Raw genomic sequence first — 26,740 nt, 5'->3', positions numbered from 1 at the left:
TGTCACCCAGGGTTCAATTCTAGGTCCCCTGTTATTTTCACTTTATGTAAATGACTTGCCTAATGTGTGCAAAAATGTGGACACGATTATGTATGCTGATGATACAGTAATTTTTACACAAGCCAAAACTGCTGATGATGCAGCCCATCATCTTTCACTGGCATTACATGATTTACAAAAATGGCTGAATGACTCATGCCTGTGCCTTAATTTTAAAAAGACCGTATCAATGTTTTTAGTAAACCTAAAACAACCGTAGCTGCAGTAAAAGTTTGCTTGGGTGCACAAGAATTAATTAATGTTGAGGAATTTAAGTATTTGGGAGTGCTACTAGACTCTAAATTATCCTTTAAAAAACACATTAAAAAAGTAGTGAAAACTGTAAATGTTAATATACAGAACTTTAGACATATCTGCACATCATTAACAGACACAGCAGCGATTACATTCCTGCATTCTATGATACTGGCTCATATTGAATATTGTATTACAAGTTGGTCCTATACGAGCTCTGCTGCTATTGGGCCAATCGAAGTATGCTACAAAAGAGCATTGAAAATATTCGATAAAAAACCTTTTTCATATCACCATTGTCAAATTTTAGATAAATACAAGTTTTTAAATTTTACTAATTTCAAATTATTTAAATCTGCCTGTCTAATATACAGAGTTATACATGGTCTGGCGCCTCCACCAATGAGTGATTTTATTCAACAAAAGTCTAGCAGTGTTGCCGGGTCTCGACTGACTCGAGCAACTGTTAGAGGTGATTGTGAACTGACATTCAGGCGGACCACCTTTTCACAGAATGCTCTGTCATATCAGGGAGTGGGCTTCTGGAATAGTCTTCCACTGTCAGTGAGGGAAAGTACAAGTCTACCCATCTTTAAGAGTCACTTAAAAGGGCGGCTGAGGGACACACAAACATGTGATCATGTTTAATAATCATGCTTTATATTGAACGGGAAAAAGAGTTAGTGTATTACAAAAAGGGAAACAACTGTTAGTGCAATGGGTGAACGCAATATCACGACAGTCAGGGCATGTGCAATACTGGGGTTTGTGCAATATAATCGATGTGTTTCCGTTATTGTTATCTATACTGTCCTCTGTGTCCACTCTTCTTGTCATTGTTTGTTCTAGTATAATGTGATGACTGTTTTTGTCCTTGTCACATGACCTGTAAACAGTGTCTTTGTATGTTTTTACTAACTTGTGTTTAACACCAACCTGCCAGAGGGTCTGCAGATGGAAATTAGCCCAAGGCTATAATCTGGCATATTTACATTTGTTAAAATGTTCATTAATATGTATTGCCCCTCTTTCTAAAAATAAATTTGAAAGAAAAAAAAAGACTATGAAAACTAGGCAGGCTAAGATAAAATTTGAGTTAATAAACAATAATCAAATAAAAACGGTATGTAATTAAACACCTTTAACATCAAAAAGACTGAACATTTAGGTTCATTAGCATTAAATAATCATTTTAAGCATTTTCCAGGTCTGGACTTTTTGTTACTTTACGTTTCACATAATTTGAAAAAGCATCGAACTGATTGGGTATTTGGCTTTCTAGTCTACTACACTTCCTATTACAATTAAGCAGATGAGTGATAAACTTCAGTCACTCTTGACTGGACATAAGCTGAATAGAAGTGATGCCATCATCAAAAATAGAATTTTCACTTGTAAAAAAACTTTAGGAGTGATATATTCTTAAAAAGAAAGAATGCACTGCACCAGCTCAGCAACACTGAAAGGGCTTTAGACCACAAGAAGACAAAGTAGATGATTACAGACTTATTTCAGCGGTTAAGAAAAACAACTCCTCAACATCTAACCAATTTCAGAACAGTCTCAAGGTGGTAAGTGTATCATTATCACAGTCTGCAACCAAGAAACACCATCACTGATGTAAATACAGTTATTTGGTTGTTCTTGAGTTTACAACAAGATGGAAACCACTGGTTACACTCAAGAACATGTAGACCAAATTAGACTTTGCCAGAAAAACTCTAAATGATGTTACTCAGTTCTGGAAAAACATCTTTGAACAGATGAGACCGAGAATCTATATTTGAGGTTGTAGAACTTGTACCAGAGTAATGGAAATAGAAAAGCATTGAGAAGGAGAAAAATAGCTCACAATCCAAATTATATCCCATCATCTGTCAAGTCTAGGGAAGGCAATGTTATAGCATGTCTCGCTGCCAGTAGAAGCAGACCACTAGTATTTATTGATGATGTGACTTCTAATAGAAGTAGCAAGATTAAAACAGAAAAACCCCCAGAAAATCTGCACTTCAATCACAGCTTGATTCTTTGATATAAAATAATTTAGTGGTGTACCTACAATATAACATGGGGAAGATGAAGAATAACGATGAAATATCAATCTATGCATTAGATTGAAGAGGAATGACATGTAAATTAAAAGCTCAAGCCAGAAACTCTATTCAATTCAACGGTTTCTTCCTTTCTTGAAGTGATAAAATGTATTATATGTAAATTCATATCACGCAAGTCTTAAGAAGACAGAATTATCCATTACTCTTGTTGCACCCAATATTTGTGGAGAAGTTAAAATATGCGTCAGGGTCAATGCAACAGACTCAATGACAGGACTCTCTGGAAAAAGTTTAAAGACTTTGTTTACCTCTTTAAATGCAAAATCGTAAAAATGCTGAATGTTACTGAAGTTGAGAAGTGGGGTTTTCAAGGCTCTCTCTCTTTTTGCAGGTTCAAGTCCAGTTACCACAAGGTGACATGGCAGGTAAGTGTTCACTATCCTCACAGTTTGGGGGTTTAGTTAGTTCGTTATTACTTTCGCAGACAGAATTGCAGGTGAGACTTCTTCGTCTTCCACAGGTAAAGTGCTATGAAAAAGTGTTTACTGCTTTAGGATTTCTTATTTCTCAGTTGTTGTTTTTCATTATTCATGCTTAAATGTTTCAAATCAACAAAATAAATAAATAAATATCCGACAAAGATGACCTGAATAAATGCTAAATATATTTTTAAAATAACAATTTCACTTATCAAGGGCTATCCAAACCTACCTGAACCCGTGTGTAAAAGTAATTGTCTCCTTAAACCTGATAGCTGGTTGTTGTGTACCCTTGGCAGCAGAAACCTCAGTCAAGCATTTCCAATAACTGGCAATGAGTCTTTCACATCGCTGGGGAGGAATTTTGGCCCACTCTTCTTTGCAGAATTGTTTGAATCCAGCCACATTGGAGAGTTGTCAAGCATGCCAAGGTCTGTTTAAAGGTCATAACAAAACATCTCAATCAGATTTAAGTCTGGACTTTGACTAGGCCATTTTATTTCATTTTTTCCATTCAGAGGTGTACTTCCCGGTGTGTCGGATCATTATCCTGCTGCATAAAGCAAGTGCACTTGAGCTTCAGGGTCTGAACTGATGGCCAGACATTCTCCTTCTGGATCCTTCATGGTTCCATCAGTTACAGCAAATTGTCCAGGTCCTGAAGGAACAAAGAAGCCCTAGGCCATCACACAACCATGTCCGACTGTTGGTTTGTTGCTTTTTTTTTAAATCAAATGTTGTGCTAGTTTCATGCTAGATGTAATGGGGAGTTAAGCCTTCCAAAAATGTAAACTTTTGTCTCATCCACAGAATATTTTATTGTCATGATGTTGTTGAGCAAGCGTTTGTGTTCTTTTTGGTCAGCAGCAGTTTTCCCCTTCAAACTCTCCCATTGACGTATTTTTTTGTGTTTTTATCTCTTTCTTCTGATCTTAACTGTAATTTAAGTGAGACTTGCAGTACTGTGGATGTTTTTCTTGGTTCTTCTGTGACCTCCTGGATGAATTGTTAAAGCGCTCATGGAGTAACTTTTCAAAAACCAGCAATTCCTAGGAAAGTTCTTTATTGTTCCAAGTTTTCTCCATTTGTGAATGCTGACTCTCATCGTGGTCTGTTGGAGTCCCAAAGGAAAAAAAATTAATAAATCAGAAAGGGGGAAATACTTTGTTTAACAGCACTGTGTACTTGCAGGGACTCTCTTTTTCTCCACAGGCTCACACACAGGTAAGGTCTCTCCAAATCCACAGGTTTGAACTTGGGTGAGTATTTCTTTGTGAGCAGGAATGGGTCAGGCTGTTTTCTCCAGAAACAGGGCAGACAGGCACACCAGGACAGAAGCTGCAACAATGTAGGACAGATCAGGTAAGCACAGAGCACGAGTTAACAGGTTAGCAGGCAAGGGCTCAAACTAAGAGGCTTGAATTAGACTGCCACACTGAATAGCTTAATAATCTGAGAATCAGGGTTATATAGTGCTGGTGATAGTTGATGAAGATCATCATGGGGCAGCCACGTGTATTCCTGGGAGGAGGTAATCCGAGTAAACCACTCGCGAGGGTAGAGGAGAGAAAGGAAGATAGTGGATCTGAACCTTAGAGGGGGTCTCTGATAAGATGAGGGTCTTTCAGCAATTCGATTCTCATCTTTTTAATAGTTATTTGGTCGGTAATCTTGAATATCACCTTTGGTAATGCTGAAGGATTTTTGAAAACATGTCTTGCAATTCTGTCTTTTCAAAAATGCAAAAAGAAAATAATATGGGGAAGACTAAACAGTTTCTAGTCCCTGCAGTAATTCACTTGTTATGGATATAAACTGTGTGCAATGCCCCGAGGAATGTCACAGAAAAAAAGGTATTTTCTTCAAGTAAGCATACTAGTAGGAAATAAACACACAAACATTTAAAACTAAAGAGTGATAAATTTTGATTTCACTGCTGCATATTTTTAATGCAAGTTCCAATATTTTACCAGACTTGGTAGCTTTATTACAGCTGTGCCCACATATCTTAGATTATAGACACTCAAACACAGCTAACACTTTAGCTTCTTTAAAGTGAAGGTGAAGAGCCTACCAACAACAATCATAAAGTTTGGATAAAATTTGGGAAAAAATGTGGAAATTTGTTTATTTTTCTTTATATGGTTGTTTGAATCTAATTGCATTGTTTCACAAGTCTTGCTAGTGGTATTGGGAATAATAATTTTACTGCATGTTCCCTGTATTTTGCCAGTCCCAGTAGGAACACAGCTAAATGAACACATTAAATATTTATAACATATGTGAAATGAAAATAAAATAAATGGTATTAATACAGAGATAACATAGATGCTAATTGTGTGGTGCTGCTTGCATTAGTCTAAAGGATAAAACTTTTTATTAGCTTAATCCTGCATAGCGTTATTTCCGATTGGATATTAATTTACTATCTACCGTTGGGATCATTTTAAGTTCATCCCTCACACACTGTTTACCCTCCAACTTCACTGCTGGCTATCTATGTAACTGCACAGTCAGGTTTATCCACCCAGTCAAATTAATCCTCAGGAACAGCTTTGAATGTACTATATCGCTGCTGGATTTGGCACATGCACATAATAACAGTGTCATTCAGGGGGGACTAACACACTTTTTTTTGGCAGAAGCTTAAAGTCAAAATATATATTACCTACCCTCGTGGTTTTCCATTCATTTTCCCAAAGTGCATGTTTCCTTGAAAATAAAGGCAAAGAAAGTGTGGTTACTGGGGAGGTCTATATTTCTCTAGAATTAGAGGCTGTCCTCAACCATCCCCGAATCACAACTTTGAAGGCCCTTAAAGAAGCCGAAACGTAAAAAGCTTGCAAGGTCTACCAAAAACATTTACAAAAACTTTGGTGTTCATCAATCCACAGTAAGGTATTATTTACAAATGGAGGAAATTCGGGACTGTTGATCCTGCAAGATCACACAAAAAGCTCAACATGAAATCCTGAACAAAATAAAGTGAAACAGCAAGAGATGCCTACAATTTGCTTGAGTCTTTTTTATTCGTCCATTAAGAGAAAAACAAAGACTTACAAATAATGGAAATAGACACGCACAAAAAGAAAAAAACAATAAAACAACTGCCTGTTAAAAATTAAAGAAACAAAAACCCCCGATTTTTCACAACACTTCTCAATATTCTTCACAGTCCTCTGGCATGTACTAAACTGCTTTTGAAGAAAAAAAAAAGCCTCTGCAGACCAACAGCAAAACCTCGTCCAAATTGAGCCATGACCATGGTGGAGAGAGTGTTATTGTTGGCGGTGCTTTGCTATCTCAGGGCCTGGGTGTCTTGTTATGACTGACCAAACAATGAATAAAAAAACAACAAAACAAACTGCATTATGAGACTTAAAGAAGAATTTCAGTTCAACAGTCCCTGAGCTAGAGCTTAGGAGAGGACGTCTGATGCAACAAGAAAATGGCCCAAACATTGAGTAAATGAACAAAAGAATAGTTGTGAAAGGAGAAACCATTTATGTTTTGGAATGGTCAAGTCAAAGCCCTGACCTTAATCTGATTTAGAAGCTGTGGTCTGAGTAGAGGAAAGCTGTTTAAAAAAACTCTCTCAGACATATTGATGAACTAAAATATCTGTTTGTTTCTCTACAGAGGAACGTTCCAAAGATCCTCATCATTGTGCAAGTCTCATGAGAAGGTCTACTCATTACATGAAGTACAACTATCTCTGTGTTATTTAGGTTAGTCAGATTGTGTTTTTCTACACTGCTGTGCAAATGTTTTGAGCGACCTAGTATTAGGAAAATGGGAAATAGGTGCAGTATGCTATTAAAACACTATTTCTTTGTGTGTTTTTCTCTCCAGATATGCTTTTACTGCATTGGCAGGGTGTTTAGGATCATGGTCATGCTGTCAAATGAAGCTGTTGTCAATCCATGCTTGTTATTGCATGGTGAGTACTTTTCTGTGTTCGGAATTCCATCAATTTTGACAAGATCCCCAGCACCACTGGCTGAAATGCAGCCCCATCTGTGTTTTACAGCTGTCTGTAGACACTTACTATTAAATCTCTCTTCTAATCGGCTCCATACATACCATTTCAAATACAAACTTTGCATTTGGATTCATCGTTCAATATCCTGAAATGAAATCCCAAATCATTACCGAGCCTCAGACGATTTGAACCAAAAATGTCAAATTTGGATTTATCACTCCATAAGACCTGTAGCCACAGGTAATTTGGCATTTTTCAGCCATTTCTCTCCCTTGCTTAAGAATGGCTTTTTGACAGCCACCCTTCCACTGAGACCATTTTTGATGAGGCTTTGGCAAACAGTAGATGGATCAAGTGAACGGCCAGATGCTTCCCTCAGGTCCTGTGGAACACCTGACACATGAGAACATGACTTTCAGACACTGTTGATCTACTGAAAACAGTTTTTTTTTTTTTGTCCTCCACCTTTTTTAAGGATACTCTGCACAACATAATAAGATATCCCAGGTTTTTAGGAATCACCTTGTTGGTGCAAAATACTATTTAATGCCTGTCAGACTTTATCTATGTTATCTTTGCCTTTTTTCATAGACTCAACAAAAGAAATCTGAACAAATGATGTGTTTTTGAAACATGCTGCGAGTAAGAAAGTGCCTAAAAATACAATTTAAAATATTTTTTTTGCACAAAAGAAAATTATTGAAAAACCTTCAGAGAGCCTGGAGAATTATTGCTCATCACTTGAAGAACAACATCTTCCTGGAAGCAAAACATGGGGAAATTAAAGGTGGTTCAAGACTTTTGCACAGCCCTAATTATTGTGACTCTGATGATGATAACACATTTTTTAAGAAAAATCAAAGTAAACAAAGTACTTTAAATGTAATGTACATAAAAGGGAATATGGAATTACATTTTTTTTTGTCAAACTTTGGAAAATTTGCATGCACATGCAGCTCTAACCTTACTTCAAAGAGAACTGTTTTGAACCACTTTGTTAATGACAATGACTTTCGTGCCACATTTTTCAGACTACTGGGGTCTTAGCTTACTCGTGCTCATTTTATCTAATTACATTTATCAAACAACAAAGGCCAGAGAAGGCAGAGGAGATGCACACTAATTACATTAGAGCTGGAGGAAGACTGGCACATGGGATGAAGTGATTTGGCAACTCTCAGCCTTACTGACAGTGCTCAATAACTTCAAGCCCATCCCAGTTGTTTATGAGATTGCGCTTTCATCCAGACATCAGTCACATTTAAGATGTTGCCTTAGTCTTTATGCTACAGACCCTTACTAACACGAATAGTGAAATCATGAAGCAGCAGATGTTATTGAGTAAGTAAATCATATCAGACGAGGACTGGGTGAAAAATTGTCAAGTAACAAGAGCATTAACGTGTCCGTGAACAGAATCCGAATGTACTGTATTTAGGAATTTTCCCACAGCAAACACACATCGTAGAAAAGTCTTTTTTTTTGTCACTACAGACTTTGGAGTTGACTTTTCTCCCATGCTATTTTAATATCGTCACAAGACTCTCATCATGATGCAAAACCCATTCTGTTTGTATTCTGCACTATTTTTTCTCCAGATGCTTGGCACAGTGAGCTCCAGGAACACCAGGCTGCTCAAACAGGTCCCGGAGAGCAAATCCGGCATCGCTTTGTGGCAGTATTTTCCCTAGAAGACAGAGTGTCGCTCTTACTACTGTACAAGCTTTTCAACACAACTCTGAATCTTCTGTTGACACAAAAGGGTGTTTGTGTGTCTGTGAGTGTGTATTTTTGTCTGCGTCTGTGTGTTTGTCAGTGTTTACTGAGGGGATACAGACAGGAACTTAGTAGTTTGCAGCTGTCACAGTGAGATGTCAATATTTATGACATGTTGTTTGCTATCTGGTGTGAACTTTTTCTCCTTCAGACGTCAGCTTCAGACACACTATTTGCACATTCGCACAGCATTATTAAGCATCATGAATATAAACCACAAAGCCAGGACAATTAAATTAAATGCAGAGCAATGCTTCATTTTTCAGGAGGACCCTTTTCACACATAGTTGCGCTGCACATCACAGAGATGGGAGCTCTAAGCTGCCTCGTAGAACACCCAAGTCTGTTTGCCACTGGAGCAAGGAGAATAAGGCAGAAAAAAAGCACTGATTATTTTTCTTTTCTGCCCAAATATATTTTTGTGACTTGTCTGGGAATCAGACTGGCAACCTTATCGTTGCAATCCGCTCTTGGTGGAAGTATGAGGCAAAACCATAAAGGTCTACATGATGACTTAGAAGTAAAATAAATAAATAAATGCAAAAACGAGAACAAAACAAAACAAAGTGCCAAAAGGTTTCATTTGTCTTTCATGGAAACGCCATGCAAATTTGTCTATTTATTAAATTGGGAAATCTAATCAATCTGGCACTGAACCAACTACACCTGCATGTGGGCATTTTTTTTGTCGCTCTTCTTTCAGGCATAATGGAACTGACAGCCATTTGACCCAGAATGAAGGCAATGCTTCAGTCAAATGGAAGGAGTTCTGACACCTTCCCCAATCCCTTTAGGCCTGGCTCTGTGCATGCTTCAGCCACTATTTTTCTTTCTTTTTAGCAGCACACAACTTTGAGCAAGCAGTCTCGCTGACCTTCTATAACTCTTTTATCCGAGATCCACAAATTCAATCTTCCACAATATATGTTTTTTTCCCCTCCTGTTTCATTTACTCTCTCACATTCAGTAATGTACTGCAGTTCTCCTTCACTGTCCACATTTGTTCTCAAATTTTCATCTCGAACGCAGATCTCCTGATTGCTTCCATGCTGTGATTTGTAATGAGAAACAGGTGTGCATAGTGTTTTGTGAATCTGGGACTAAGCACAAGTACATAGATACAGGGATTTGTGTATGCAGTTTTTTTCTTAGTTGCACATTAATCAAAAATGTTCGAAACTTAAGGCCAAAGCTTCTGTGATGTGTTAAAGTCCACAAGGACCAGACATCTATAAGCATCCTTGTGCACTGGGTGATTAAAATATCATCACAGCTTAAATTAGCACTTCATTAGTAACACTGGTAATTTCACAATGGAACACTCTGCGAGAAAAATAAAACACTAGGCTTTAAAGAATAAGAAGACTAAAGAGCAATACGCTTCAAGAAGAGTTCAAATCTGAGGATGTTTTCACAGTGCTACGTTGAAAACATAAATGATGAACGAGTACACACGTAAAAAGGGCAGAGAAGCAAAATCCAATCTGAAAAAGGAAACAAAAGCCGCACACACACAGATACATATTGCAGATATAGAATTAGAGTGGGGGAAGAGAATGCTAAGGACAGTAAGAGTTGCTGTCAAGTGGAAAATGGAAAAGTGGGAGGCATGAGATTCCGTCACTGCTGGCTAGAATAACGCATATTTTGAGAAGAGAGAGCTTCAGACCAGTCCACAGCATGCTACTGAGCCCTTTAGACAGCCTCTGGTCACATCCTAATCACTGTTTAATTATTTAGAGTGAACAACTGCTCTCAAGGCAGCTTTGTTTTCTTTTCAATTGTAATTCTATTGCATATGTTTATTCTTCCTTTCTGTCTGGCGTGAGAAACAAACAAAGCCCAGTTTTTCTTTTTTCTTTTCTTTACTTTTTTTTTTAATTGCATGGTTTGCCAAGAGCAATAAGAGCAGAGAACTCCCTATAGTCAGCAATTTGAAGGAGTTGGATTTTTAAATTGGACTCCATTTGTACTGAAGTTTCCTAGTGATAAACTTTTTAGTGCCTGTTTTTATATATAAAACATCAAACATCCAGACATGTAAAACATTATTATCTGAAGATTACGGTCGTGTGAAAATTACATCTGAAATGCATTAAATTACATTTAAGACTATCTAGTGCTATTGCAGTGTTATAACAGTGTTAGATGTCTGCTGACAACTATTACTTCTATTCCTGCTCATCTTGATTAAAACGTTAACAAAATTTTTTACAGCAGTAATTTTCTATCATACAAAATTCATTTTATTTACATAATTCTTGCTGTTGCTGCACATCAGGGGAAATTCAGTGAATTCAAATGAACAATTTAGTGAACTTGTCTCATCCTACTAACCCCATAAAATTACTCCCTTTTGATCTTAATGCAATCTTCCGCATGCTAACCACTCTGCTGAGCTGGTAAAATGAATACCATTTTTACCCTTTTCCTTTGCTAATTAGTGACAGAAACCACATATCGTGGAAACTGACTGGAATTAGCGATGGCACGACCAAGCGATAACTTTAAGGTGACATGAAAACTGAGCAGCCATGTACTTTTTTTAACCGTTAAAATTCTGACAGACATTCAAAAATACATCTTCAAAGAAGCCCTTAAAATTTTCATTTAATTATCTGCAACACCCTAAGGTGGCGAGCACCCACACTGTGCTCAGTCCTTTGCTTTTGTGCCAGATGGGCAATTAGATGTATGGTAAGTGCATGCTGAGCAGCCACCCACATACAGGTTGCAACATTGCCACATGTGGTGAGCTAACCTGTAACAGCACTCATACTATATTTTACGCCTCATTCAAGGTCTTTGCAACTAAGTTAAAACTTTCTTCGAATTGTCACAGCAGGTTTTAAATAGATGTTACTTCGGATGAAAATATATCGTTCTTTGATTTGCAATTTAACATTAAACACTGCGTAGGAAAAAAAGCTTATTACAGTAGCTTTTAGTTCATACATCTTCTTTCCTGTGAAAGGTAATCAGTCTAGAAGCAAATTGTTTAAAGTTCTCCAGTGTCGAAGAGCCTTCTACACCACACTCACGCTCAACTGATGACTGTATCACCAATGTTGATTTGAAGCAATACACTGCCATTTAGAGTGAAGCTTAATGTCAATTAGTTTGGATCTCTGTGAAACATTTTTCTAACTGTATGGATCACAAGGACAAACTGAGATTGAAATGAAATACCACGCGTCTGTGTTAGTGATGCCTCATACCACAGAAGGATGTCTAACACTGAAGTGCCATCAGTTCCAAATCATGTTTGCATATAGCTATAAAGTACAACACAACACATATGTGTCCCTGCTGAATTTTCGTCTGTAACAGAATGTATTTAGCGTGGCATTTGCCAGGCTTTACATTTAAACACAAGACTTTAGTGTTACGTTAGCTCCTCTTTTTTCTTTCATTTTTATTGGCCATTAATAATGTCTTTATGTCCAGTTTGTACAATACAAAGCTGGGCTACAGCCTACTAAAGTCACCAATCTGTACTTATACTCCTTGGTATTTTCTTTCTTTTACAGTTACTAAATAAGTATTAACATAGTTATGTTTGGATGAATTTAAAGTGCTGTTCACTTAACAAACACGCATTCTTATACAGATTTTTACATCAGTTTTCATGTAAGTAAAAGTATTAAAAGTTGTTGCTATTGTGTGTGAATCCATCTGGCTGTCTTATTATCTAGAAAGCTTCACAAAAACCGAGTATGTTTTTCATTATAGTAGCAGTAAGGCTCGAATGGTGTCATCTTCATTCATCTGTGTTTCTCCAATTTGACCCCCCTTTTCTGGGCCCTGCGAGAAAAAAAAAACAGAAACTCATGACTGATGGACCTGCTGGCTATTTGGACATCTGTCTTCTCCTTCATAGCACTGGCAGGGAGAGGTCTGGGTACAGTGTGACAGGCTTCCGCAACAGCGTGTACTAACACCAGGGTAGAAACATTTCTGTGGCCTAAGCCATAGAGATCAGCCATTAGTAAGTTGTCAATCTAGCATGCAGTAATAGTCTTCTGGGCAGCTAGGAGGAAGATTCAACCCATGGCTTCCAACAAGGAGGTAGATGTGAAATCATTACAGTCCTGATAAATTTAGCACCTGTAAGGGTTTTGTGCCTGGGTTGCTGTTGAATATGGCCCAATTACTGTAGTTATGTGGCTAATGGAGTCAAATCTGCAAAGTATATTTTTAACTGACAGTGATATCCTTCACACCCATAATGCTGCATTGTACAAACTTTGGTAAACTTCGACAATGAGGAACTCATGCTGACAAATAATTGAATCCTGAGTAATGGTGCAAGGAAGCATGTTGCTTTTAAGGATATTATTAAGAGAGATTAAACGTGTATAGCCAAGAAAGTTTTTGCAAAGGAGTGATTCCAAATTAAATCCTATTTGGTTTTTTTATTCTAGACAGTAGTTTGTTTATTTGTTTTTTTGCAGTAGAATTAGTAGTTTAGGATGCAGGACACGTTGTGTAGAGATTGGAAGGTTGGTGGTGCGGCTCCTCCGGTGCGCATGTCTAGGTGTCTTTGGGCAAAATGGTGAACCCTATATTGCTTCTGATGCATCCACTGAAGCATTAGTGTGTGGCTGATAGACAGATGCAAAAAGCACTGTATTGTGGGAATGTGTCTTGTAGTTAAAAGTATTTAAAGTGTTTATTTAGACTGGAAAGGTGCTATAGAGGTACCAATCCATTTCCCAATTAATTAACATCAGGGCAGGACTGGTAATCTGGCATACCCGATACGCACTTTTGGGCTGATGGATTGACAGCGGATTGCCCAATCAAATCTCTTAATACGACCGGCCCCTACCCTACCTTCGCGCCTTGTAAAAAAGTTTAGTATGGAAGAATTGGTGAGAATCTGGAGCTGAAAAGCTGAGAGAAAACAATGAAAAGAAACTAAAAATAGATGCAGCAGAATGTGTCAAATTAACCAGCATGTTAGTTGTTGGGGCTGCTGCACCAGTAACACCAGCAACAACCAGTAACCAGGCCTCACAGTCAAGAGAGGCTTCTGCTGCTACCACCAGCTGTGGAGAAGGTGAAATTAACGTGGTAAGAAAATATCGAGGGAGATAATTAGGAAGGGAGAGATTCAAGGACTCAGGTAGAATGAATGGCTCCTTTGACCATGAGCCGCTGCTAATAGCCAAAGCGTAGCTTTTAATTGTCACATGCTGCAGTGCCACTAAGAATTGTGCCGACCTGATTAAAACCTGTTTCAATATCAATAATCAAACAGCCCAATCAAACAGGTGAACATTACACATTAATAGTATCATGTACAAGTGCTGATGATGTACTTCATCAATTTCAAAATGTTTGAGAGGTCATCAGGTTTTGTTGAATTGAGCACACTTGCCTTTTCTAAAGTATTATAATAACACTTAATCCTAATGATAACTGATAACATTATTATTACTTGTAAAAACGTGCCCTATGGGCATTTTCTGCCAGGACTATTGTGCTTGTTGGCTTCCCTCATGTATTAAAAGATCGATATCTATGTTAGTTTAACATGTTATTCTTTTTTATCTTCATTCTTACTGTATTTAGTCAATGACAAAAATAACTCTTCACAAACACCAAACAAAAGAATAATAAATAAGTATATGTCTCCTTATTTGCAAGCTAAATATTGGTTGTATAAGACAAAGTAATCAATTACAGGGACTATTAGCATCACTATTTGACTAACACTTATATTTAGAGATATGCATTAAAACACATTCCAGTTACCCCGAAGTGCCACTGGAGTCAAAATTTTTCTAGCAAAATGTATTTACAAACAGCAACAACACACAGGTTACATGCATGTAATTTCAGCGCCTACATGTGCTGTCACAGTTTATTTTGAGATCAGTTACTACACTTGATATACAGAAATTGAAAGGATTTGAATATCATAAACATAATTTCCAAAAGCTATATAGATGGTTATAATGCTGGTATTATAGGCAGTTTAAATGAGTAAGTTTCATCCAGACAGACTAACGTGCCTAGGAGGATTTAGGGAAGAGATATACATACGTTAAGATCATTATAGTAATATTTCTATAATTTTATGCAACTCTGCATGTACAATGTTCAGTACCGTAAAGAATTAGGAATACTGTGATCAGAAAATAATTAAAGAAGACTGAGGCACAGCAGGTTGTACTGCAGATGTGAAAGACTTTTTTTAAATGACATCTGAAGTACATCACAGTTCTGTCTGCAATGTAAATCTGTTAAACGATATTCTATTTCCATTATAACTGGATAGCTTATCAGGATTTATTTATACTTCAAGTGTTGCTGGAGATTCGACCTTTCCATTTGAAAAGCCACCTTTCAAAGAAATCTTCAGGAAGGTGCCTACAACTGTTGCATTCCCAATTGTTGCATTTCCAAGATCAGCTGTCTCCTGGGACTGAGACAATATCAGAAGTGTCTTACCTGGGATAAGAAAATTGTAGTTGTTGCTCTGTGATTCAAAGCCTGTTTCAGATGAAAGAAAACTTTGCATTTACTTTGGAAATCAAGCTTCTGCAGTCTGTACAGGCACTCAATGCAAGGTGTTTGAAGTCCAGCGTGAAGTTTTTGCAGTCTGCAAGGAATTGGAGTGCCAGCTCATCTGCTGAGGTTGGTGGTGGTCAGTCCACTGTGTTTTGTCAAATCCAAAGTCAATACAGTCGTCTACAAGAAGATTCAGAGCACTTTATGCTTCCATCTGCTGTAATGCTTTATGGAGATGCCAATTTCGTTTTCCAGCAGGACTTAGCACTTGCCCACAGTGCCAAAAGTACGACCAAATGGTTTGCTGACCACGTTATTGCTGTGCTTGACTGGCCAGCCAACTCATCTGATGTGAGCCTCAGAGAGTCTGTGGGGTATTCGCCAGGAAAAAGGTGAGAAAGACTTGACCCCAAATTCCAGACGAGCTGAAGTCCATTATCGAAGCAACCTGGGTCTCAGTAACACCTCTGTAGTGCCACAAGCTGATCATTTCCATGCCAGGCTGCACTGATGCAGTAATTTGCTGTAATGTAGCCCCGGCCAAGTAATGAGTGTATAAATAAACATCCTTCTCATGAGGTGGACATATCCCTATTATACATGATTTTGATTGCTCTTAGGAAATATTGTAATAGAGAAACAGTTTTTTTCTGAGTTTAATGAGGTAAAGTGAAATGAAAGTTTACCTTTTTTTAATTAACTCCAGAAAATAAATGTATTTTTTCCACATTATTCAAATTTTTTGAGATTTACTTGTATAATAAATGATAAATATATCAAATATATTAACAATATTATATATTTTTCCATTCTTTTGAAAACTATCTTTCTAATGTTGTGGAGAAAAATGGGAGAAGTGAAACCAATGAAGCCAATAGTTAGAAACGATAGAGGGGCTGTTTTTCTTCTAAAAACTAATTACTTAAACAAACTTTAAAGACATTGGCACAATCCCCATACCTAAATAATGAAACTTAAACGTGAGTCAAAGTCAAAGGTGTAATTACAACATCTTTTAAAGCCTGAAGTAAATTTTCTTTTTTTTCACCATTCTTTATTGAAGAATGTGTCAGTGATTCCATAACTTGCATAATTACAGACTGTTAAAGCAGACTGAGTTGAAGGAATTGAATGGTGAGTGATATCCTTTTATGAACTGCACTTGGCAATAACTTAAGTTTAGTTTCTGCCAACAATCTTATCAAAAAGCTTAACTGGGTAACTGCTCTTTCTCCAAAAACAAAACTGATCACAATACACCAAGAAAAGGGGACTTTTCTCTCTGAGTTTCCATGTTTTTGATTTTCTGTGACCCAATAATTATATTAGTATGTTGTGTTTTTCTTCAAAGTCTGATTATATTTATTCTTGTAGGATTTATATATTCTGAGAGCAAAAGGGCCTGGATTTATCGAATATGCTTAAATTGCATGTAATTTACTGAGAAAATCTGAAGTGAACAAATAAAATGAAACAAGAAAGCAGATGGAAAAATGCTGCACAGTCTAATTTTGTTTGGATTTCATATTAATTTGAGTCTTCAATCAAACTACTTTTGACATAAAGTCTGTTAAGAAGCATTTGGATTCCAAGATATTGTGTTACTGTGCTGGACACAATTTTCCTCTGACCACAGATTTCGAATAAAAGATTGATTTTCTTTCATTCAATTTGTCCCCCTTTCTTTACAGTAGGCCAACAGCTCTGCTAGCATTGACCCTATGGACATAGGGAAACTCAAGATATGCATCTATCCAACACTCTTGCCATGACCCAGTCACACAAACACTCTAGAGTAGTATATATTTCATCATAGGTAAACCCAAAGCAACAGTGGTACTTTTTTTTGTGTGGTATTCATGACCAGCATTCACAAAACAGCTTTTGTCTGCAGTATTTCTGCACCACTTGCAGCAACACATGGAATAACGTATACCTACAAATCCACATCAAGCACTTTGCTTGCTTTCTTGTGTTTGATGAAGCTTTGACAGCAATACAGTATGCAACTACACACTTTCAGAAAGTGCCACTGAAAATCAGGTGGCTTATGTATCCCAGACCGGCTGATATTTACTTTGCTGGAACGTAATCACTGACAAAAGGTGTGAGTTGTTCAGTTATTGTTTGATATTATGGTGTTACTCCACCACAGACAGCAGGAATCCAGATTTTCAAAACAAAATGAGAATAATTAAATGTAAGAGCCGTCTTGAACATGTCAGTAATTTCCCTCGGTGACAGTAAATCTTGGCAAGAAAGGGGGGGAAATTTCAAATTAAAAGCTATTACCAATTGAATCGTGAAATGTAACATCAATGATCCCTGGAGCATTTTATGACTGCAACTGCAAAAGAAACTTGTCACGTGTCACCACCACTTCCAGGCTAATGACTTTGTAATGGCACCATTTATCCATTTAGCCTCATTGAGTTCCACGCAATGTTGGACCTGCCAGGTTCTTTAGCCGATGGTGGATGCTTCAAGTACTTCACTGCAAGTGGACCATTGGAGAGCTAGTGAGTTGCAAAACTCTCTGTGACAGCAGTGGATATAGTGATGTCAAAATCAGTTCAAAAGTTATCCATTTGACATGCTTCAGCTTTGAGCTACGATAAAGACTGTGACCTTCCAAAATCCACCCCTCCCCCAAAAAAGAAAGATAACCAAAAACAAAAACAACATCTAATAACCTGTGGTCAGATATACTTTTAAAGTATCCGTTTTGGATTATTAAATAGAATATTAGCTCCCATGATACACTGTAGAATGCCAAGCAGTTAATGTCTACTATCCATTTCTTCTTTTGTTTGGGTGTGTGCGTGTGTTTGCTTGTGCTTTGCATTTCTGAAAACTATTACATTGGGAGAGGAAGAGTAAACTTAACTGATAAGTACACTTGTGGGTTCAACCGAATAAATCAGGCATAATCCATCCGTTGTTTTTTGGGTTATATCTATTCACACCTATATATATTTCCACTAAATCAGGATGATACTGCCAAACTAATGGAACCTTTAACATTCAAAAGAAAAAAAAATGCCCACAAGGTACCTTAAATATTAAGTAACCTTAGCTGACCTGACCAAAGATGGTTTGAGGCAAAATTTTAGCAGCTATCTTACCAGCTTAAATGCACAGTTCATGTTTATATTTATTGAATCTCAGCAGTAAAAATGTATGGGAAGGAGACAGAAAGACAGAGCAAGCTGTGCTAAGATGAATGCTGATGTTGAAGAATACATAATGACCTGAGGAGGATTTGTTGCATTTTTATGTTAAGAATTGTAGATGGCTTATAAAACCTCTCAAAAGTCTTTGTTTTGAAATTGGACTGCAGATTCTACCTATTACTCTGCACTACATTTTGCAGTGCTGGAGATATCCTCATGAAGTGAGGTACAAGCTGATATAATTTTGATGTAATGTCTAACACAGTGGAATAGAGCGCTTTTGGCTAAGCCTTTGGTCTAAGGAAATATGATCTTATGTCATGCGTATGCTGACCATATGCTGTCAGAATACACCACTCACCAGCACCATAGCAAGGATTTTAGAATGATCTCAGAGGTTCCCTAGTTTAACACCAACATGCCTATACAAATTTGATGTAGCCCCCACAGTGTTATTATAGAATATAAGCCCTAACTGTCTGTTAAAGCCACTACATTGAGCAGCCGTGACCTTATCAGTCATTAATGAAGTGAATTTATACGTTTAATACAGTGTTTGCATTAATGAATTCAGCAGCCATGACACCTGCCACTTTGGGTTAACATTGTTACCTGACACACATCACCACAGATCTACTGAGCAGGTTTCGCAGCTATGGACAGAACAACAGAATCTCCCCTGCTGCTTTTCAGAACCATGGACAGTAACCAGAACTTCACTTCAGTTGTGTTTCAGCACCTGGGACAGCAGAGCAAATTTGCTCCACAAAAATGTGTGTATTAATTGCCAAGGTTTCGCTTCCAATGCAACGTGAAACGGGGTCCACAGAGCTATGCTGAATTATTATGAAGATGAGTTTCTCAGCAAGTCATCACAAGTTCACATTAACACAGACATACAGTCACGTTGTTTTTTTATGTAAAGAACAGCCTACACGTGGTATTGTGTGACACCTTCTGCGCAACTCAACGCCTTCTCACTTTGTTGCGCTTTCAGTTGTTCTCAAAAAAACAAAACAAAAAAAACCCAACAAAAAACCTTGCATGCTTAATAAGCCTGTGTCCTTCTGAGCCCACACGGTACCCAAATGTTGACACCTTAATGAGCAATGACCAGGCTATTTATGGTGCTCATCCTGTAGCCTCGGTGTAAAGAATTAGCATACCTATCAGCTGAAAAAAGTCACGACGCGGCTTCTTATTCTCATCCACCCTCAGTTACCTCGCCTTCCGCCTCATACAGTCCAGACCCACCCCTCACTGCCTGCCATGACCGTCCTCTACAATACGAGACTGTATTCTTTGTACCTCCCCTTTCTCGCCCTCCGTCTGTGGATCCCAGCCTCCCTTCCTAGATATCCATCCACACCTCTCTACCCGCAAACGGCTCCTAGTGTGACAAAAAAAGAGAGCAGAACTGTTTCAAACACGTCGACATAAATCTCACTTCTACAGCTCCCTTTTCTCCTTTCCCTCCTGACGGACTTCATTACTTTATTCATCTGCGCGCCAATGCCCGAGACCACGCAGAAACGGAGGATTTTTTTCCCTTGAGCATGAAAAGGATTGCCAAATCATCCGCAATCCAACATCACCGACTGAGCCACCAGCATGAGCACTGGATACATATGCTCCAGCAGAAGTTGTTGGCGAGAGAACTAAGAAATCTTGGACCACAAATACAGCTAAGAGGGGAGAGTCAGTTTTAGGTAAGTACGGTATATGCTGGCTTAGACCTCTAACAGAATGTGAAGGTATCTTATGTATATTTTTTTCCTGTCTATCACTAACCACGAGGAAGTGGTCTGGTAGGCAGGGCTATATTGTGGCACAATTATGGCGATGTTGCGTGGTCAGCATGTAACTAGGGTGGCCGGTGGTGTCCTTTTCAGGATGGAGGTAATTTTCCCCCTTTTCTTTCTCACGGCGAAGCTACCTTTCAAGCTCCGCCCGGACTATATGTCGACGTAGCCCTTCCGAGGGTATTAAAATTGGTACAGTTTGCCGTACAAAGCCTTCATTTTAGACCACCAGGCAAATGACTTATTCTCACAAATTGCATGCGTTCGCCTGCGCTCTCGCTGCACGTTGTGAGGCAGCATCTTCCCCAGGTGATGCTGCAGAAGTGCGGATGTAAAAGGAGCACGAAACACTGAGGGAATCAATGATCTCAGTATTCGGGGTTGGCACATTACGCAGACCTGTTTCAGTGAGTGGCAGTCCGGGGGGCAACATTCAGAGTAGAGGTGTAAATCAGGCCTGCAGATCACTGTAGTCAGCATCAACATTTGTATTCAAGCTTATTTTTCTCTCTCTCTCTTTGGAGTCCAGATCTAGCGATGATTAGTTCACTCTGAAAGCTGCATTTGCTCTTAACTTTAAATGAGAGTCACCCCGGATTAATAATAATAATGATAATAATAAAGAGTAAATCAATGGCGCCCATTCTTTCTGTTATTACTAGTGTTTTTATTTGCATGTTATTAATAATTATTATGAATATTTTCCCATTGTTTCGTCTCACTGCCTGATATGAGACGGATCAGTGTTTGTGCGCGCCTGCTGGCCCGTCCTGTACGTAGCTTTGGACGCATGAGGGTGCGCGTACATGAGAGCAAGCACGTACGTGTTTGTTTTGTTGTAAGTGTGCGCGCGCGTGTGTCACCAGTGAGGCAAAGTTGCCGCTCCGTGTTCCCTCAAGTTGCTTTGATTGCTGTTCCACCGGCTAACTGCGAGGGGAGCTCATGCTCTTTTACACTATAGGTGTCATTGTGTGGCTAAAGGCAAGATAACTGTGTGTGATACTGATACCAAGTCTATGAAATTAGAGGAGCAGCTTCTGTTTGAAATTAGTCCGGAAACATTTATCTGCAATTCCACGGCTGCCACTGCAAATTTTGCTTTGTTTGTCAATGTTTCTTTTTGAAATGCTAGCCAAAGTAGCTTTAAGGAGCTTGATCAAATGTACCTAGAAAAAAAAAGTAAACAGAAAAAAACGCAGTTGCAGTTATAATTACCAGGCTGAGAGTGCAATGCATTAGTTTCATAATACTGAAGTTACACATATGAGTAATGACCAATGCAGGATCTCAGTCTATACTGCATAATCAAGCCTTTGATGAGCATGCTAGAAAAGGGTCTGTGTGGCACCCCACTGTAACTAACCCTGCATACTGAATTTGAAATGTAAGTTAAGCTTTATTTTTTTTAATCCTAAATGAGTATTATGCTAAAAGCAAGTGCTTTAACTCTGTGATATTGTTCTGGCTTCTCCTCTGCATGTACAGTAGAGAAAATTGCACTGGCAGCGGAAATTGCAGAAGAAAAGCTCCCTCATTCCGAATGCTTCATTCAATCTGGTGGCCTTTTCAATGGCAAAATGCTGGCAACATGTAATCATATTCAGAGGGAAAGCATTCTAAATCACGCTGCCAAAATGAAAATGCCAGCAGTGGCTTAAAGCTATATTTGTGTCGTGGCTTTAGATGACCCAATGTTGATAATGCTTTCAAGGACTGAAAAGAGAACATTCAGCAGCAGAGGTCCTTTTACAGACCTTGGCAGTGCAACTTACTGATAAATTGTCTGCAAATCATGTGACTGTGATTCTAAAAGACAAGGAAATAAACACCCATGAACATAATTAGGAGGAAATGATGACAGACTTAATACATTCACCATATGTGCACAGCGTTTCTTTATCACTCTGTGTAAAGATAAGGATATTACTTTTCCAACTGTCTGTGTGCTGGATAGAGAACAGTACCAGTCTTGTACTGGCACCAGCTCTCTCCTGCTCTTCCTCTCTCTGTATCTCTCTCTTTGTATTCTTGTACTGGCACAGCATTGTTTTTATGTGGGTGCTGGCTGCAGCTGTAGTGACCAGAAGGCTGCCTCCTAAGAGGTTTGGAGAAAAAAAAATCTGTTTTTATCAGAAACAAACAACAGGGTCACACAATGACATGTGACAAACTCTACCAGAAATCCTGGCACGCTTACAGTATTTTGGAAACGCAGCTGATCTCCACTGAGGGTTTTCTGACCTGTGTGCTGGTGCTATCAGTCCCAAAAGTACATGGGTCTAAGCATGTTTTTCTTATAATGCAGTGTTCAAAAAGCCATTCACAGCCACAGGCTCATAATTAAAGATGATTACTAGTGCTTATTCTTGCACGTCATGAAATATTAATGCTTAGGAGGATTTCACAGTTTCAGAAGGAGTTTTTACTTTACTTATTGGATGGCCATTAAAGACAACGTTTATCTCAACGTTTGCGTGGAGCGACACAAACCTGCAAAGAAGGTCTCCATAGTTTTGTGAAGAAAAATATGGGTGTTGTGCAAAGCCTCAGGGGAGCCGAAAAAGACTCAGAAATCAGCATAACAGTGACAGTTTTATTTTTATAAACTATTTAGGCATTCAGTACACGTAATTCTTCAACTAAGTAAAGTGGCCTGTCTCTGGTTTCTCTCCATCTCCTTCTTGCTTTATTCACAGCAGGGGCCCAGAGTCTGAATAGTTGCGACTGAACACAAATACCATTTTATGTTGCATTCAAGAATTAAATAATACATCAAAACCTCAAAAGCAAACAGAAAACATTATTTATAAAATTAATGTCTAATGTCTAATGTGGCTTGCTTTCTGACTACTGATGAATCTGGAGGTAATTTGATATGTATATATATATATATATATATATATATATATATATATATATATATATATATATATATATATATATATATATATATATATATATATATATATATATATATATATATATATATATATATATATATATATATATATAATTTATTTATTTATTTTTGCCCTGTACTGAACCAAAGAGTATCTTGATTGCATAAAATTTTGAAAGAAAAGAAATTGGGTAATGAGGAAAAAAAATCAGGGCATCATCCCTTGATTTAATTCACTAGTTAATGTGTACTGATTGTGCTCTTTTAAAACTTTTAGAAATTAGTCTTGGCAGCATATAAAATCATTTAACCTATTTTTTTTATACTAAAATGAACAACAGACCTGAAGCAAACTACCTGCTTTTATTCATATAAATTCTGAAAAGATACCCAAATCAACTGCTGTGCACAAGCACCATTGAATAGTAATGCTAATTAACTTATTCACCAAGCAAGGAATTTGACAAATCCAATGTGATACAATTTTTATGCACTGAGGGAAGAGGAGGCTTCACATCGACTTTGGTCTGGGTGTAGCTGCTGCTACTGGTTGTTGCTGTAGCGGGTGAAGCTGCCTTATAAAACATTTATTAGACCAATCATATTGACATATGCTAATTCTGAAACATTCACACTCAAAGCCCCAAGTACCAAAAACTAAAGTTGCCATTATCCTAATGTAAACAAGTCAGCCTACCATTTTAAGATGATATTGCATGTGGATAGTTGAAGCATCTTCTTCTAACACTGGTGTCATTTAGTGTAGAGCCAAGTCTGAATAAACATTTAGGAAACACTAATAAAGTTGGGGTTATCTGGCTATATTTCATTGGGTAAAGTTGCAGAATAAAGGATTCACTCTAAAGGCTGCTAATGAAGCATTTGTTTCCCAGCCACTTATTATTTAGTAGATGATAGTATAGCCAATCGACCAGCTGAGCAGCTCCAACAATCATTACAGATCAATTCTATTTGCACAAGCTGCTTTCACAAAAAAAGATGTCTCACTATCTGCAGATCACCTGTGGAATGCTAGCATGGATGGCATAAAAATCACTATAACAGTTTTTCTCATATACTTGCTCCCAATGCTTTTGCCTTCAAAAGTGCAAAAGTGGCCTTTTCATATTGGGTTAACACACTCTCACTCCTCTGCACACCATGCATCTTGACCTAGCACTTGGTGTTTGCCAAGTAGGAGACACTGGATAGAAAAGTGATGCTAAATTGAGCCTCCACAACCCTGACCCATGTGTCATTAAACACTGCCAGGAAGCTTAGTTATTACTCCCTAAAATATGATAACTCGGACAACACAGTAATAACTACAGTAATTTATTTTGCCTGACATTGCCTTGGTCTTTGCTGGCTTGGTGACAGCAGTGTTGTACATCTACTTGATTTTTTTGTGGAGAAGGAGAAAGATGTTTTGATTTGCAGAGGTCTGCACTGGTCGACGATTATACGTAGAGCCTTTAACTTAATTTGCTTCACTCCAGCCTCCCATGTTACCACTGCTATATAATTTGATCTGCTCTTGTCTAGAAGATGTGTCTGAGGTATTTTACAAAATGCAAACCTCCCAGTATAGCTTCTGGGTCTGGTTTGTATGGCAATAATGTGCAGCTCTGGCCAGTAATTGGCAGTTTTGTTTTGTTGCTGAGATTTTCCTCCTCACTTGCAACTCCTTGGTAAATTTGTGGGCAGCAACATAACTGTGCAGCCATTTGCTGTTAAGTGTGTTCCATAATTGAGTTTGGTGCGGCATATGTTCTCTATCGGTATGTTGACGCGTCATATGTGTTTACGTACGTGCTTACCTACAAAAATTATTGTTTTTCAGCTCTAAGGTGTACACTAGCCACATCTGATAACTAAATAATGATAGACTATTAAAGCTGCATTAATAAATACTTTTAATATCAAGAATGGATTGAGTTACCTGTACTTCATAACACAAAACCATTAGGCATAGAGAATTACTGTCCATCTCTGTTCTCCTCAGCCTAATAAGGTTCACTGTTTTGCTTTAATAGCTTGCAGCTTTGTAACATTTTTTCTTATTAAGCAGCCTACTTTTTGATTTAAAAAAAGCGCTGTAAATACTTGCATTGAAAGGTACCTGAAGTATAGGTTTTGGTGAAATCTCCATATCCCCCTGATAGCTTGTCACTACCTGGGTTAAAACCTAATTTTCACATATTGGGAATACCAAAACAAATTAATGACTAAAAGATGGGAGTCTCTTTATACCATGGGAAGGGTACAGAAGCAACTACTTAAACTATTAAATATAAATTATACTTGGATGTTCCATCAGGTATCCACATTACTTGTTTGGATGATGTGCGTCATTGCATGCATGTAAATATAACTGTGTCACACCTTTAGCAAAACAATGCTGATATTTTAACTACAAATCAAATGTACTGTGATTTTGTCTTTTACAATTGATTCAGGGAAAGCCTATAATGGGGATTTCAACATCTTGAGAAAATTGAACCCATGTTGAAAAAGCAATCAGTGTGACCTTTGTGTGACTCATTTATAACTGTCACTGTAACTTTTAAAGGACTGAGCGGGTCAGATTTGATTGACCATAAATTTACAAAAAAATTCTTAGTCATTTTGAAGTGTGTCACAGCCGCTTGCCTGACCACTTGTATTTTCGCCCATGAAAAATTATCACAAAAGGTTAAAGTCACCCAAAGAACCTTCAGTTTTCCTGCCATAAATAACAAATTCACATTCTAGTTCACATTCACATGAATAAACAAACATACAATTTCAATTGTTCCACTGAATTGCCTATCAACGTAAAAGTCATAATTTAAATGTGAACAATCACGGGAAGATAATCTTTCTGAAAAAAAAAAAAATGTTAATTGGATCTCACACAGAGAAGGTTTTAATCTTTTTCATCCTTCCTTGTGCTGACTAACAAGTGTAAAGTACTCCCTACTGGAGCACTTTAGGTACCCCCTAATTATTTCTTAAGAAGATAAAAAATATTTCAAACAAGCATTTCAAATTCTCTGGCATTTCATCACATGAAGCTTGAATTTAGATTAGAAGCTGCCATTCTCAGTAGATATACCATGGCCCAATTTTGAAAAATTAAACAGCGGGGGCTTTTTTGAAGAGAGAGTGGAGTCATGGACTGACCCATGACCTTTGTGATGCTGGTGAGTCAATGTGCTGTTGGCTCATGCCAGAAGATCGCAGCATCACTGACCTATATTGCAGCCCTGGGCAGTGGCAACCTAAACACCAGCAGATCGCCGATCAGAGGAGAATATTGAAAATGAGGTGCAAAAAGATTTTTTATATTCTTTTCTAGCCTTTCCTACATAAATCTACTGGTTCAGCATTTGTTATTGTTTTCATACTCAAACAATGAATCAAGAATTTTGAGCAACGGAAATATAAAATCAAAGGTCTATTTATTCATTAAGGAAAATATGCTTGGTGTAAACTCAATGTTTACTATTTAATTAAATTTCATATGACTGCTTGTTACGACCAAGATGTGCAGATGAGCATCTCTGAACGCACAAGACCTCAGCTACAGCAGTGGAGCACTACACCAGGTGCCTCTCTTGTCAGCTAAGAACAGGAAACTGAGGCTACAGTTTGCACAGGCTCACCAAAATTGAACAATTGAAGTCTGGAAAAACATTGCCTGGTCTGATGAACTTTGATTGCTACTGCAACATTCGGATGATAGGGCCAGAATTTGGCATGAACAGCATGAAAGCATGG

The 26,740-nt window shown here is 37.9% G+C and overlaps 1 protein-coding gene and 1 long non-coding RNA gene across 3 annotated transcripts in view; both read left to right on the top strand.

Moving 5' to 3' along the window:
- Positions 1 to 2,678: 2,678 nt before the first annotated feature.
- On the top strand, positions 2,679 to 12,214 carry LOC120440902. 2 transcript variants are annotated; one of them, XR_005613609.1, is made up of 5 exons: positions 2,679 to 2,773; positions 3,127 to 3,258; positions 3,346 to 6,555; positions 6,680 to 6,767; positions 8,408 to 12,214. It is a non-coding gene; the product is annotated as an uncharacterized LOC120440902 (long non-coding RNA). The 2 variants fall into 2 exon arrangements; XR_005613610.1 differs by having other exon boundaries at positions 2,717 to 2,773; positions 3,130 to 3,258.
- Positions 12,215 to 19,652: 7,438 nt separating this feature from the next.
- Positions 19,653 to 26,740, top strand: part of brinp1 (bone morphogenetic protein/retinoic acid inducible neural-specific 1) — a 106,598-nt gene continuing 99,510 nt past the window's right edge. The window contains exon 1 of the mRNA XM_031754632.2: positions 19,653 to 19,986. The gene's annotated coding sequence lies outside the window, so the exon portion shown is untranslated. The remainder of the gene's footprint in view (positions 19,987 to 26,740) is intronic.

The sequence above is a fragment of the Oreochromis aureus genome, linkage group 7, assembly GCF_013358895.1.
Source record: "Oreochromis aureus strain Israel breed Guangdong linkage group 7, ZZ_aureus, whole genome shotgun sequence".
NCBI classification, from domain to species: Eukaryota; Metazoa; Chordata; class Actinopteri; order Cichliformes; family Cichlidae; genus Oreochromis; species Oreochromis aureus.
This window is presented reverse-complemented; position numbering and strand designations above follow the sequence as displayed.